At 30.7% G+C, this 14,212-nt stretch overlaps 1 protein-coding gene across 3 annotated transcripts in view; it reads right to left on the bottom strand.

Moving 5' to 3' along the window:
• LOC139500012 (uncharacterized) overlaps positions 1-14,212 on the bottom strand; it is a 105,613-nt gene that overhangs the window by 73,449 nt on the left and 17,952 nt on the right. For 2 of the 3 annotated variants that reach the window (XM_071288707.1, XM_071288706.1), the window contains exon 2: positions 4,211-4,339. The gene's annotated coding sequence lies outside the window, so the exon portion shown is untranslated. Of the gene's footprint in view, positions 1-4,210; positions 4,479-14,212 lie in introns of those variants that run through there. The other variant, XM_071288704.1, reaches the window with a different exon arrangement.

Raw genomic sequence — 14,212 nt, 5'->3', positions numbered from 1 at the left:
CCGAATGGTTCGGATTATATTGATATTTGCATTAAAAATCTTTACAACAAGTTTGATATGAACCTTTTAACATTAATATTATAACATAGATTAATTTAAATGCAGGAGGACTGGATAACAATGAATGCAACATTTATTCTTTTATTTTTTTTCTAAAACGGCAATCGTTTTCGATCCAATTTCTTTGTCTTCTATCATAATTGTAAACCTCCTTTTGCATAATTATTAAAAATCTGATCAACATAAGACCCACTAATGCGCATTTATATGCAGACGTTTAATAGTTCATGTCAATACACTAAAGTTATTGCAATGCATCATTAATAAAGAAATAAGCAAATCAGTACTGAGAATCCGGTAAACTATTCAAACGATCTGCCTAGTGCATATGAGACTGCTCAATACAAAACTAATATCATGGTAATTACCGGGAAAATGACAGAAAAGCTTCCGAATACTTTATTCAAGTAAACGGAAATACATCTAAAAGACTTAATACCAGTGTCCATTTTATTTGGTAAACTTGTTCCTATGGATTGAAATCAGTTCCGGCAAAGTTACTAAATTGTATATGTACTTTACTGATCACAATAGTGTAACATTGTCATGTACCTAAATTTCAAACACAATACTTAAACGAATATAATAAAAGAAAGATAGAGTCTTGAACACAATATTACGTAACGAACAAAACACCTTATCTGAAAGTATTTCTGTAATGATATAATTTGTAAGAATGTTACTTTAACACACTATCTAGGTCATCAGAAATCCCTCTCTTTTTTTATTGTTGCTAATTTGTCTTAGTATTTGGATAATGTTATCGTTTGGTAAATTCTTATTCGAATTAGGATAAATTTCTCTCAAGTATATAAATAGAACTCTTACCGTAATTAGGCTGTTAAATTCAAATAAACATCACTTTATGTGGATATAATGATGTATTTAAGAAGGGGGAACGATACCAGCATGACATTCAAACTCATAGATCGAAAATGAACAGGCAAATTAGTACAATGAAATGATGTCTGAATTGTGGCCTTGGAAAAACATCAATACCAGCTTTATACAATTCGCGTTATCTGTTATTTTATTGTGATTATGACAAGTTTAATTCAATGGGTTTTCAAGGCTCCACATAACATATTGGAAAACGATCAGCATACAAAATTTAAGAGTGAAATTTTAAAATGTTTACCATGAGTAAAATGAAACAAGAAAAAGAACATCCTGGTGTTTCAATATAGATTAAACTAGAATTTCAAACCTTTTTATTGTTACGTTCTATTCAAGTGTCAATGTAAGTGGAATATCATCTTAGTTCAAAAGCATAGTTAACAAGACTGCATTAACTTCAAGGAACTAGTACATTTCATAAATTGGTAAATGACGAAAAGTCGACTTTAATAGGGACCTCATCTGTTAATATTGTTATGTTATTGCTTTTTAAAAGAACACATGGCTGGAAAAAAGTCCCGTGTGTAATTAATCGTTTTCACGGTTCACTACTGACCTCATGTGGATCTATGAAGGGTGACTAAAAACCTTATGAGATATTACCCTCAGAAAGGACGCTTAGGGTTGTCCTCTATATTATTTTCTTTTATTATTACTTTTTTGTAATAGCAACGAAGAATCTTCTATTGTACTATCCGGCAAATTTTCGATTTACCAGCTTTATTTATTTAAGCTAAAATCTATGTAATACGAACACAGACTTCATCTAAATATACACAGCTTCATGTTTATAAGACAGACTAATGGATAGGATGAATAAAAGCAAAAGTAGTATACTGCAATAAAATTATAATAGGAACACAAAATCGGGCAGTTGATTTTCTCTTTTTGAATGATAAAGTCAAGAGCACTTACGTCGTGTTAAAGTACAGTAAATATTTATTAAACAAAGGCATATGTCTCTTCTCATCTATGATGAGTTTATTAATAAGTCCTTGTTCGACTTGAATAAGCATTGATATGGTCATAATCGTATCTGACGTATGCAGATTCAACCCTGGAATCTAAGATAAGTTGATTTAAAAAAAAGTTAAATGGACAAATAAACATGTTCTAGACAAAACAATTCAAAGTCTAGCGTAATTCCATTTGAAGATTACCTTCAAATCACGTTAAATGCATACGATTTTTTATCTAGCAATGTCTAATACTTCAGATCAAACAGTATTGATTGCATAGAACCTATCGTATATTCAGGACGATTAAAATGCTCGTCCGTCATCCCTAATATACATTTCTAGGAATATGGTTGGTTAAAAGTGTTCGCGTGGAGACAGTGTATTCCATATTAAGCTAGTAGGGAGGCGGGGCTTATTTCAATATTTGGGTAGTAGGGGAGTTACGACTATGGCACCATTGTATTACTTAGATGAATTGAAAGTTCTGTTTAATATTGTTATATATTAACATGTGTATCATGTTTCTTTACTTAAAAGTTATATAACAATGCCAAATCAACTGTATACCTTTTGATTTATTGATTTGTATTGTGTTATAACGCAATTTTTATACAGCGTTGTGGGCTATAACGTGGCGGTCATATTTTTATCGGTGATGGAAAACAGCTGTATACAAATTTTGACTTTTGAACTTTACTTTTTTTTTGCTATTATCGCGTTGAATAATGTATGCTGTTCCAGAAAAAAGACTTACAACTTTAGCTTTAAATCAAAATATGCAGATTGTGAAACCAACACAGAATACAAATGTTGGTATTATCAATTTTCCAGAATTGAAATTAAATACAAGGAAGATCCCGAGGACATTAATAAAAAGCCAATTTACCATGAATTCGTTGGGAACAAAAGCTCAATGTTTATTTATAGAACAACAATTCTGCACTTTCAGGATAATGGAAACAGTACGAAAAAAAATCATGTCATAAACAAACGAGGAAAAGTGATAATCAAAATTTTGAAATTAATCAAGTAATTAAATATTGGTTTCCGTACGCCTGTATGGAATACATAATTGAACAAACTATTCTATATTGGGGGGATTGAATTTAATATACATACATGCAGTTTTAATTGTGTTGTACGAATTGTTAGCGAGTCATCACTACATTTGTATGACATACAACCAAGCAATTTGAGTCTTACTAAGTTTTTTTTACCAGGTCGCGCTTTATATTTTGTAGTACTCCAATGCAAAACAATAGTTGTATACTTGCTACTTAGAGTTTGAAGGTATTTTTAGATATGAAAAGTATACCATCTACACAAGACTGTTTTAAACAGCATGTAACATTTCTTTACATGAAATATTACAAAATACCCCTTTACTCTAATTATATAGAACCCGAATCACTTTTAATACGTTTCCATTGACAAAAAACTTTTAATTGAATAGCCAATTATGTCAAATGTCATACGTGATCTTTTTTCTGAAACATTGTCACTGTTAATGATCTCAACTCTAATTTGTCGAGATGCGAAATGACTCTGTAACACACCGGAAAATTTGCCTGAGGGTAGTTCTAAACGATGAGCGCCAATGCCAATAAATAAAAAAACAATGACGTCAAATGCCATTGTACATCAAAGAATATTGTTTTACAAGTCAAATGAGGGGAAACGAGTGACACGAGACGTCTCCTTTTGGAGTTGTTCTTTTTTTACATAGTGCTATTTTAGATGTTATACATTTCTGTCGATATTAAAAAAAAAACACTTCCTGTATATTGACAATGCACATTTGTCCGCACTTGAAGTGATTTCGGAAATACTTGACATCGGTCAAATCCGATTCTTTTATATAGTGAAAAATAAGATACACATATAATCTTGAAATACATTTAAATTGTCTAAATATTAAATAAATTGTTGTAAAAAAACATAACTTCATTTAAATGAAATAAAACAATTGATCGGCGTCACCTGAACTGAAGAAATAATTTAGAATTATGCAACTCGTATTTCTGCAATAAGACAAAAATGTCAATCTCTGACTCTCCTAGTTCAGACAAGTTGTTCTAGTTTGATATGATTCCTATTTAAATCCCATAGCTTTCAAAAATACTCTCATTGTTAGGTCTAAATTATTCATTCGTTGATACAAATTAACAAACTAAATGCTTTTTATAAACCATTGTTCGCAAATCCTATTCAAAGCACATGTATTTCTTTGTTTTAACATTTGGAATGTTCTAAATTCAAATGTACAAATAATTATAGAACAGGTATTAACTTACTTTTATTTTCAGCGATGTGACTTATATTAAGACTATTCAACCAAAGCACAAAAAGTCAATGCTGATTAGTTAAATCGTATTCCAATTACAGTAAATATTGGAGCAGCGTCTATTTAAATCCTCTGTATTCTGTAAAATCAAATTAACTTCTGTATAAATTATGACACAAGAAAACAAAACGAGGAAACACTGTCAATAAGTTGTTGTTTTTGATTTACTCCAGTGTTCAATTTTCAAAGGATGTATAAAGTATAGTTAATAATCAATTGAGCATATGTTAAGTTTAAAAGTACTTGTAACATTTCCTGTATATTAATAATGTATACTTGTCCTCACTTGGAGTGATTTCGGAAATACTTGACATCGGTTGATTTAAATAGTCAAACTAAGATACTAGAAAAATATTTGTAAATATATTGGTTTGAAGAAATATGTCTTCGTTTTAAACCCTTTTGACTCATTTAATAGTCCGTGCTACGGAAAGTACATATACAAAAAATGCATATTCAGAAGTGTATACCCAACACGCATGAATCAGCACTTGAAATTACTCTCGATTTATGTTAGATTTTGGTTTTTTGTTTGTGTATTTTGTTATTATTTTTTTGTATTTTAAATGTTATGTATTTGTTTTTCGTAAATGCCCGCTATTGCTGCTTCTTGAACGTGATATGAAGATACAAGAAATGATTTTAATTATGAAATTTACATGTCTGTACAGCATTAACGCAGAGTCTGGTTGTGAGGAATACATTTATCAGTTGATACGAGATTTAAATACTTGCGTTCCCTGTCATAATATCCGTAATAGAGGGTGCTGATGCCAAGGAAGTATTTACCTATGGATCCCAAATGTAATCTTGTCGAATAATTTACGGAAGTCATCATGATTTGATTTACCGTTATTGAATATCTTTTTCAAAACTGACCATAGATATCTTTCGCTTTCCGAAGCCACAAATCTGTTATATTTTACTCGATAGAAGCACCCAAAATGCCAGACTAATATTGCAATTTCTTTGCAAGCAGTGAGTTATCGAATGATACTACTCGTACAGGAAGAGCTAACCCGTCTGAAAATATTTAGTTTATTATTCGTGGGGTTCGTATTGCTAAATATGTAAAGTATTTCGTGAATTGTTCGTCTGGTCGTCGATTCCTATTTGGCCAGGAATGTGGTTGCTTTTTAGAACGATTGTGAAAAAGCAGATCGGTTAACTTTTTCAAAGCAACCGAGTTCACTCCATTTGAGTTCCCGAGGATACAATAATTTAAAAAGTGTTGATTTTGTAGTACAAATGTACATACTGGATGTATAAAAATGATATGAATAAGAAAATCGCTTTAGACATGGTTTTTAAGGATCACATTATTTTTGTAACAATGTAAAAAAGTCATGAATTGGTAAAGTTAATAGTTCTGCTATCCGGACAAACCGAAGAATTTTAGAAAATCGATAATTGACATTTTAGACATTAAAGGGTCAGATAGTAATTTGTATTGAACTACGTGGTGATTATTGTAAATCAACGAGTGATATCATGTGTAGCTTAATAAGAATATTCATCAAATAATCAAGATGTGAAAGAAAATACATATGCACCAAAGATCTAATCAAGGGAAGTAAATGGAATAAACAAAACAACAGTGCAAGACACGATGAAACCAACTATCTTCATAGTTATATTACCAATGATAATATGTCAGTAGTATATCAAATCTAATTGAAACAGAAGTCTACGTTTAAACACAATAATTTATAGTATCAACATCCATAGACCTCTAGATCGGATAAATAACTAGAAATCATTTATCCCATTTTTATGCTTATAAGTAAGGGAGTTCATTTGACTTCAATAATACAACTTTCAATAAGGAAGGCGGATTCAAAATTTACCAAGTTTCCGAGGTATGTCAAATCTCTAAAATGAATGAACAGCAAACTCAAAATTGTATTTAAAATAACGCGTGAAGACAATTTCAAAAAATCAATTCAGTCAAGTTGACACTACTCGTATTACAAAAGTACACACAGAGTGACATATGAAGTGAAATAGTATGTTTTATTTATAAATTTCCCCAAAACACGCTGTCTCGCAATGTTTGTCTTTATGTGTTGTCAAAATGATTCACATTATACCATTTTTCCAGAACTAATAACATTACTTTAATTCTTGCAAATATCGGTAGAGACAAATTGATACGATACGCAACCTAAGTGGTAACAAATGAGTTTGAATAATATAAAAACAGAAACTAAACATGGTGTTTGATATGAACACTGATAATTTCATTATTCTCTATAAAGACTGATCAGTATTATGTACGAAGGAAATAAATTTCTCTCCAATATTAAAATCAATGAGACAGAAGCAAATATTCTTCAATCGAGGTTTTGTCCTCCAAATGAATATCATGAAATACCAGCATTATTTGAAATTAAATGTAGAATTAGTTTGATCTATATCGTCTTTAACAGATATTTCATAATGATTTATATGACACCCTTTCCAATCGGCTGTCAAGAAAGCTTCCGAAAGGACGCTTAAATAAATAGGTTATCAACATTTTTTGTTTACTTAAACATGCAGAGAGCGTTATATATTAGGCTAAAGAGAATTGTTATGATTGCCAATGAATGGTATATCCATAAAAAGACTAAAGAGAATGGTAATTATATATAAAAATATTTAGAAGATGTGGTATGATTGCCAATGAGAAAGCTATCCAAAAGTCTAAATGGCGTATACAAATATACAAACAATATGCGAATATGAAGGACAGCAACCAATAACAATCACCGAATCACATATTCCTGACTTAGGACACATGCACATACAGAAAATTTGGTCGGGTTAAGTATGTCTTTTATCTGTTTTCTCTTTGCTTTCATATGTAACTGGTAACAATAATATATAAACCGAAAGATATAAAAAAAAAATGTATGTAATTACTATTTGGAAAGGGTTTGACTCATCACACCGGCACGAAGCAGAAACAAACAAATAACCAAGAGTCATACATAACCAATCTAAGAGTACTAATATGTGCTGTAAGCCAGTTTTCATTGTTTAATGTAAAAAAATCATGCATGTTTAACTTACTGAGAGTCTGGTACACATTAAAAAGTAAATGGTTGAACGAAACGGGTGTACCCATTTTCAGTAAGTGTTAATCTATATTCCGTTATGTTGTTAAGAATCATAAATTAAGAGATGACCCGTCACATTCTGTATAAAATCTCATTGTTGTTGAAACTCAATATGTGTATGCAATTATCGGTCAATAGCAGCTGTATCTATCATATGTTTTCAATAATATATATTAATAAAAAAAAATAGAAAGACTGATTGAATTTACTAAATATAAAAATGTGTGACACCAGTAATTGTACCCAATATGTTTACATAATATATATATTTTAATAAGTAATCGACAAACATAACATTACACATATACAAAGTCTAATAACATTAATGGTACCAGTTGTCCTGCACCATATATGCATTTAGGCAATACATATCTCTTGAAATGTAGCTTTATATTAAATTTGGTTTTAAAAGAAAAACAAAACAAAATACCCAAGAGTCAAACACTATTTGAAAGAAACGGCGCAATTCTAATATGTCTTTTTGTATTCTCTTGTCTGTTAAATAATTGCATTGAAATCTCATTAGTTTGCAACATTCGCAACGAAGTCGAAATGACCTCTGGGGCATCGGATAACCACGTTGCTTTTCAATATATTTCGATAATCACTTCATATTACATATTGATAGATTAAAAAATGGTAGATTAGTTAAAGAACTGGTTGTAAATTGGTTAAGTTTTCGAATAAATATCCATTATTGTCCGACAAAATTGAACAGATGCGTGAAATAATATCCAATATATATCATAAATAAAGGTTCATACAATAATGGTTGGATATAAGTTTCATTGGAATTCTTGGTCTAATTATGCATGTGAAGCAAGATCTGCTTAAACCTCCCTCCGCAGCACCTGTGATAATCCACAATGCTTGGTGGGGTTCATGTTGCTTAGTCTTTAGTTTTCTATGATTTGTCTGGTGTACTTTTATTTTTTTTTTTTTTTTTTTATTAATGGCGTTGTCGTTTATTTTTTATCTATGAGTTAGAGCTTGAATGTCCATTTGATATCTTTCGACCCTTTCTTATACAACATTGTTTAGACATAAGTTTGATTGGAATATAAAACTTAGTCTTATTCAAATACATGTATATGAAATGAGAAATGATGAATGTGTTTTTTTTTCCTTTTTCGTGTTCTCTTTTAAGATATAATTATCGGGCAATTTACTAGTTTGTTGGTCAAAAATCATACTGTTGAACCCTCATTTTCATTTTTTTGTTATTCTCAATATCAAACATACTAATGAGCATTGATATGCAGACCTCTAATAATGGAAGTCAAAGCACTGAAGATATTGCAATGCATCATTAATAAAAGGAAGTAAGCGACTTCTTACTGAGAAATATTCTGAACTTTATTATAACGCTATGTCTAACGTCGATGAGACAATTCAATACAAAACTAATATGATAATAGCCGGAACAATGTCAGTTAGGCTTTTGAACACTTTATTCGAGTAATTGGAAATACATCTAACAGCCATAATGACTGAGTCCCTTTTAATTGGTTAATTTCATGAATTTGTCTGTATGATATGAAGTTAGTTCCGGAAACTTTACTAAACTGCAAATGTAATTTACAGATCACTACAATGCACCATTGTCATATATTTAAATTTTAAACAAAACACTGTAAAGGATATAAGAAATGGAAGTATAAGTATTAATAATCATATATTACGTAACAGACAAAACGCCTTATAACAAAACTTGATCTGTTTTTTGTGTTTTATATACACCTAAAAATATTACGTCATGTATCAACAATTCCTCTTTGTTTGTTATTTGGATATTGCTTGTTTATCTCAGTTATTTTTTTCATATTATGAGAATTTTAATCAGATAGTTATACTTTATCAATCTTTAACCTGGTAAGGTAAAATTTACATCAATTTTATAATTGTACTCCACATCTTTAACGTCGAAAATGTACTGTCAGCTGCATTGGGACTTTTAAACAAAATGATTTTAAACATATCGAAAAGTCAAACATGTCAAAGACTTTTACAGGATTTGGTCGCTTTTGGTATAAACAAAAAATGAATTTACCTTTTATAATATATTACACATTAGCAAAATGAAATTATGTCTGAATTTTAACCTTCAGTTGAAAATCATCGAAAGCAACTTTATGAAATTCATCTATAACTTCATGACATCATTCAAGTGTATGGCGTATTATAACGATCTAAAGTTTGGTGAGTTGTAAAGATGCCTGTCTAGTTATTTGCGTTTTATATTTTTTTGTTTTGTGATACTTTTTTTGTTCTGAGTGTATCTTTTGTTTTAGGACGTTTACCCATTCAAAGATGTTAAATATGATTACTTTTTTATAGCAATGATTGATTCTATACTTCTATTGTACTATCTGGAACATTGTCTATGAACCTTCCTTATTTATTTACAATAAACTCAGATGTAATACGAACCTGAACATCAATTAAATGTATTTGCTTTTATATTTTTCAGACAGACATAATGATAGGATAAAACAAGGTCTGGTTTGGAAATGAATAAGTTCCGTGTAATTTACAGGACCATAACATGCAATTTATTTACGATTGACAGTATTGTATATGATATGTTATAACAAGGCAGTATTGTATTGACGTCATAATAACTACGTTGATCTGAGCGTCACTGATGAGTGTTGTGCAGACAAAACGCGCGTCTGGCGTATTATTTTATAAACCTTTTACCTTTGAAAACCATGTAAGGTTATGATAAACAAAATTTCCGGAGACGTACAACAGGAGTACGTAATCCAAGTGTTTTGTTTTTTATGACGAAATGAAGTTATTATGTTGGTTGTACAATATTTTCTTTAATATCCAGTCTTTGTATTGCAATAGGATTCGGATACTTTAAGCTAGAAAAAGATTACTTTTCATCATTTTCATATGCTCCCAAAATTGTCGGTTTTTTTTTCTTCTGTTTATTAGTTTATATGTATGTTATGACTGTTCTAATGTTGTAGGCCCTAATCAGGCAGTTGGTTTTGTCATTTTAATGCTATGTATGGGCATTAAAATTGATAATTTAAAAAAAAACATCATATGACCAGTTGCGGTGCGTCATTGTTTTGCTGTGTTGATGACCCAATGGTGGCATTGGTCTGTTTTCAACTCTTTAATCAGGTTGTTGTTTCCTTGACGCATTGCCTATTTCCAATCTCATTTTCAACAGATGAACATGTACCTTTTAAAATGTCACAGTTGGACGGAAATAGTAATTTTATGAATAATGCTTTAACAATATTACGGTTTTTGGAAGGGGTAGTGATCTCAGGCCTAAACATGTGTTTTGTGTACTGTTGTTTGTTTTTGGTCGTTTGATTCTGATTTTGATTTATTTTTTTGTTTGCCATGGCAATGTCGGTTTTTTTTTCGACTAATGAGTTTCTTGTAGCTTTTGAAATGGCATCTTTTGACTCTCATTGTAAGTGATAAACTGACTACTATGGATTACCTGCTATTTGAAAGCATTGATATGCAGCCATATTCTCTTTAAAAAAACAATTATATGACAGTATACGGACGATTTAACATGGTTCGGACAATTCAATATCAAACGTCATCCCATTTTAAAATTACTTTTAAATCACGTTAAAAGCTTATTCTGACTTATCTAGTACTGTTTACTCATTCAGATCATTAAGTATTGATTGCATAGAAACTATCTCATATATAGAAACAATCCCTCTAGCTGTGACTAAAAAGGACATAGATAAGATCGGTTATGTAATGTATAAACAAATTGCAATGTAAATTAGCGAGCTGGAATCCGTAAATCATCGACATTAACTAAATACATATTTATTGCATATTATAAAACATATGTTCATTCTTTTAACAATTACAATAATAATACTTATATCTAATTTCCGTCCTCATACTTTTTTAGACCCATTTCAATGTCTTCATTAATGTTTCTAACTCTGGGAATGCATGTCTTTAAACTGAAAGTATTTACTCCAATGGTAAATCAATATTTTACCAGACATCTTTATAAAGAGTCAATCTTGTTTCATTTACAGATGAAATTGTTCAATTCAGGTCAGCTATTTACGTATCTATCAAATTGTAGTTTGTTTCACATGGTGAAGTTAACATCCATCCTAAATGACAACAGAATTGAAGACATGCTCTTGACTAACTAGTCTGCGGCGTGAATGAGATAAATTGATAGAAAGGTCTACACAGTCTAATAAAGTATACAAACACGAATTACAATCACAAATAAATAAGTGCATTAATTTATATGAAAATGTCAATCCTATTTACTATTTAGAGGAACACACTTTACATATTCAAGCTTTTTTTAAATGCTATCCACATTTCATGTTTTTTCAACTCTCTTTCATTGTCAGTTATATGCATATTATGATTAATTCATGTCTTGTGAGCGTGAACAAGTTTGCCGTGATTATATATACAAGCCGGTTGAAAATAATTTCGATAAAGAAAAGTGTTTATTTTTAGCTTTAATTTCCATTTATGCTGACAAATAACAAATCTGTCCCAAAATTGGCCGTTTATGAATTTATTTATCGATCAGAAAGTAAGATTTTATCTCCCTCCCGTAGTCAAAGTTAACCCTAGTTAAAGTTTAACCTCGCCACATTCTGTATGTATGTGCCTAATACAAGTCAGGATTCTGTATTTCAGTGTTTGTTGTTAGTTACTGTGTTACATATTTGTTTTTTTTTCGTGTATTTCTTTGGACATAAATTGGGCCGTTAGTATTCTCGTTGGATTTTTTTACATTTGACAATTTTTAGGCCTATTGAATGCTGTACGGTTGCCGATAGTTGGTATTTTCTGTGTCATTTGACCTCTTGTGAATAGTTGTTTCAATAGCAATCCCATCGCATCTTTTTTTATACGTATACGGATTTAGTCATTTCGGTTTTTATACTTCCTTGGCGTTCAAACGTTCGGCTCTAAGCCTTCTTGGTGAGGGCAAATAAAGACAGAAATACCCTCGGATGCATCAATTCTTGATTTTTTTTTTCTTAAATTAAATCTGTTCTTGAGATCACTTATTTTTTTCCTCCTTGACACAAATTAGCTAGGTGATGTTCTGCACATTTTTATCTCGATATAATCAAAACAAATTCCTCTAAAAACTGTTATTTTACAACAGAATATATATATTAATTAAGTTCGACACTCTTTTAACAGTTTGTGAACTCTAGAACGAAGTGGCAGAACTACATCAGCATGCAAAACATCATTTACATTGTATTTTTAAATGTCTATAAACCTATAAAAAAAAAATACTTACCAGAGAGAATCACTCTTAAAACAAATACATAAAATAGGAACGAATGAAATATGCTGCGTAAACACTATCTTTTCCTGTAGCGCGTGTCTATAAAACACACTTAAATTATTTGACAGAATGGTCGATCAACGTTGTCTTTTCAGCCAATATAATAGACAGGCAATTTTGTTTTAAGATGCAAATAACTTCTTTCAAATCAACCGATTATTATCTTTATTTTCAAGACGTCGCCAATATTCCATGACTTGTGCATTCATTGTTATGTGACGGAAGAAATTCTAAATCTCTATTCTTTGAATATTTAGATTAAGCAGTGAAAAAGTATGAAATATATGAGTCATCTCTGGCATTTCATACACACTAGTGAGTTGGTAGGTTAAAATCTTCAGATATCAAAATACATCACAAAGTTAAAGCAAATTGAAAATAAATCTCCATGGTTTGAGGTTTAAATTTATATTAATACCAAATGAAATGTTAATCCATCTAGTATTATGAAGGCCCTATATGCCCACTGTTATGATAGATATCATATTTATTAATTTCAGTCTCATGTACAATAGATAGCCTGTGTGTGTTTACTTAATTTCGAAATAGTCAGTTTGGTAACATCCTCCTTGCTACGCTCCGTTGACTTTAAAAGGCGAAGCAATGTCACCGCTGTTTCGAAGTGTGGATGTTAACGCCACTCTCGGCACACTTGACTATTTCATTAGGCTAGCTGTTATTTGAAAGGAAGCCAAAATACCAGGAGAAAACCACGACAACATTAGAAATTAATTTCTAAGGAGAAAGAGGAAGACAAATTGTAGATGGTTAGTTTATTATCAAATTCGAATTAATAAATGAAACTGAATTCATTGCAATGTTCACTTTGTATTTAAAAATCGATAAACGTCCTGCTTGATACAATTTATGGCAATTATAAGTTCAGTATCAGTCATCGTAGATGGTATCAATATAGGTCATGGTTGCACGTGGCCGCATCAAGCCCAAATACAAACATCAGCAATTATAAGTTCATGTGTATAATAAACAGGTCAGGAACACTACCTTATATTGAAATGCATGAATTAGCAAACTTATGTTCTTGCACGTGTAATTGTTTATTTACGTGTGACGCAATTTATTGTTACCTGGGTTTTTGACCAATCCACTAAATGAGTAAAAATGCATTATGGACTACTACGTAATTACAATCAACCAAGAACACGTGCTACTTACTGAAATAAACACATTTTTTTCGTGCAATGCGGGATAACGATTTTGATTAGTTTTTCATTTTTTGTATCCACATTTATAGTTCGTGATATAAAGTATTAGTTCCATGCTCATATTAATCAAGAGTTGTCTTTATGCGTAGAAACAAGTGTTTGAATTACCAGATATATAGCTATTTACTTGTTTAATGATGAGATGCATATTTCATGTATTCGCCCACCAGATAGCAACGAAATAACAGTGAAAAACACAACTACCCATAAAACGAAAATACAAGTGTAAAGTTAGCCGTCGATAACAGTCGATGCTGATATTCATGAGTACAGCAACTTTCGTATAGATA

The sequence above is a fragment of the Mytilus edulis genome, chromosome 13, assembly GCF_963676685.1.
Source record: "Mytilus edulis chromosome 13, xbMytEdul2.2, whole genome shotgun sequence".
Lineage (NCBI taxonomy): Eukaryota > Metazoa > Mollusca > Bivalvia > Mytilida > Mytilidae > Mytilus > Mytilus edulis.
Note: the sequence above shows the minus strand (reverse complement) of the source record. Positions and strands in the feature narration are given on the sequence as shown.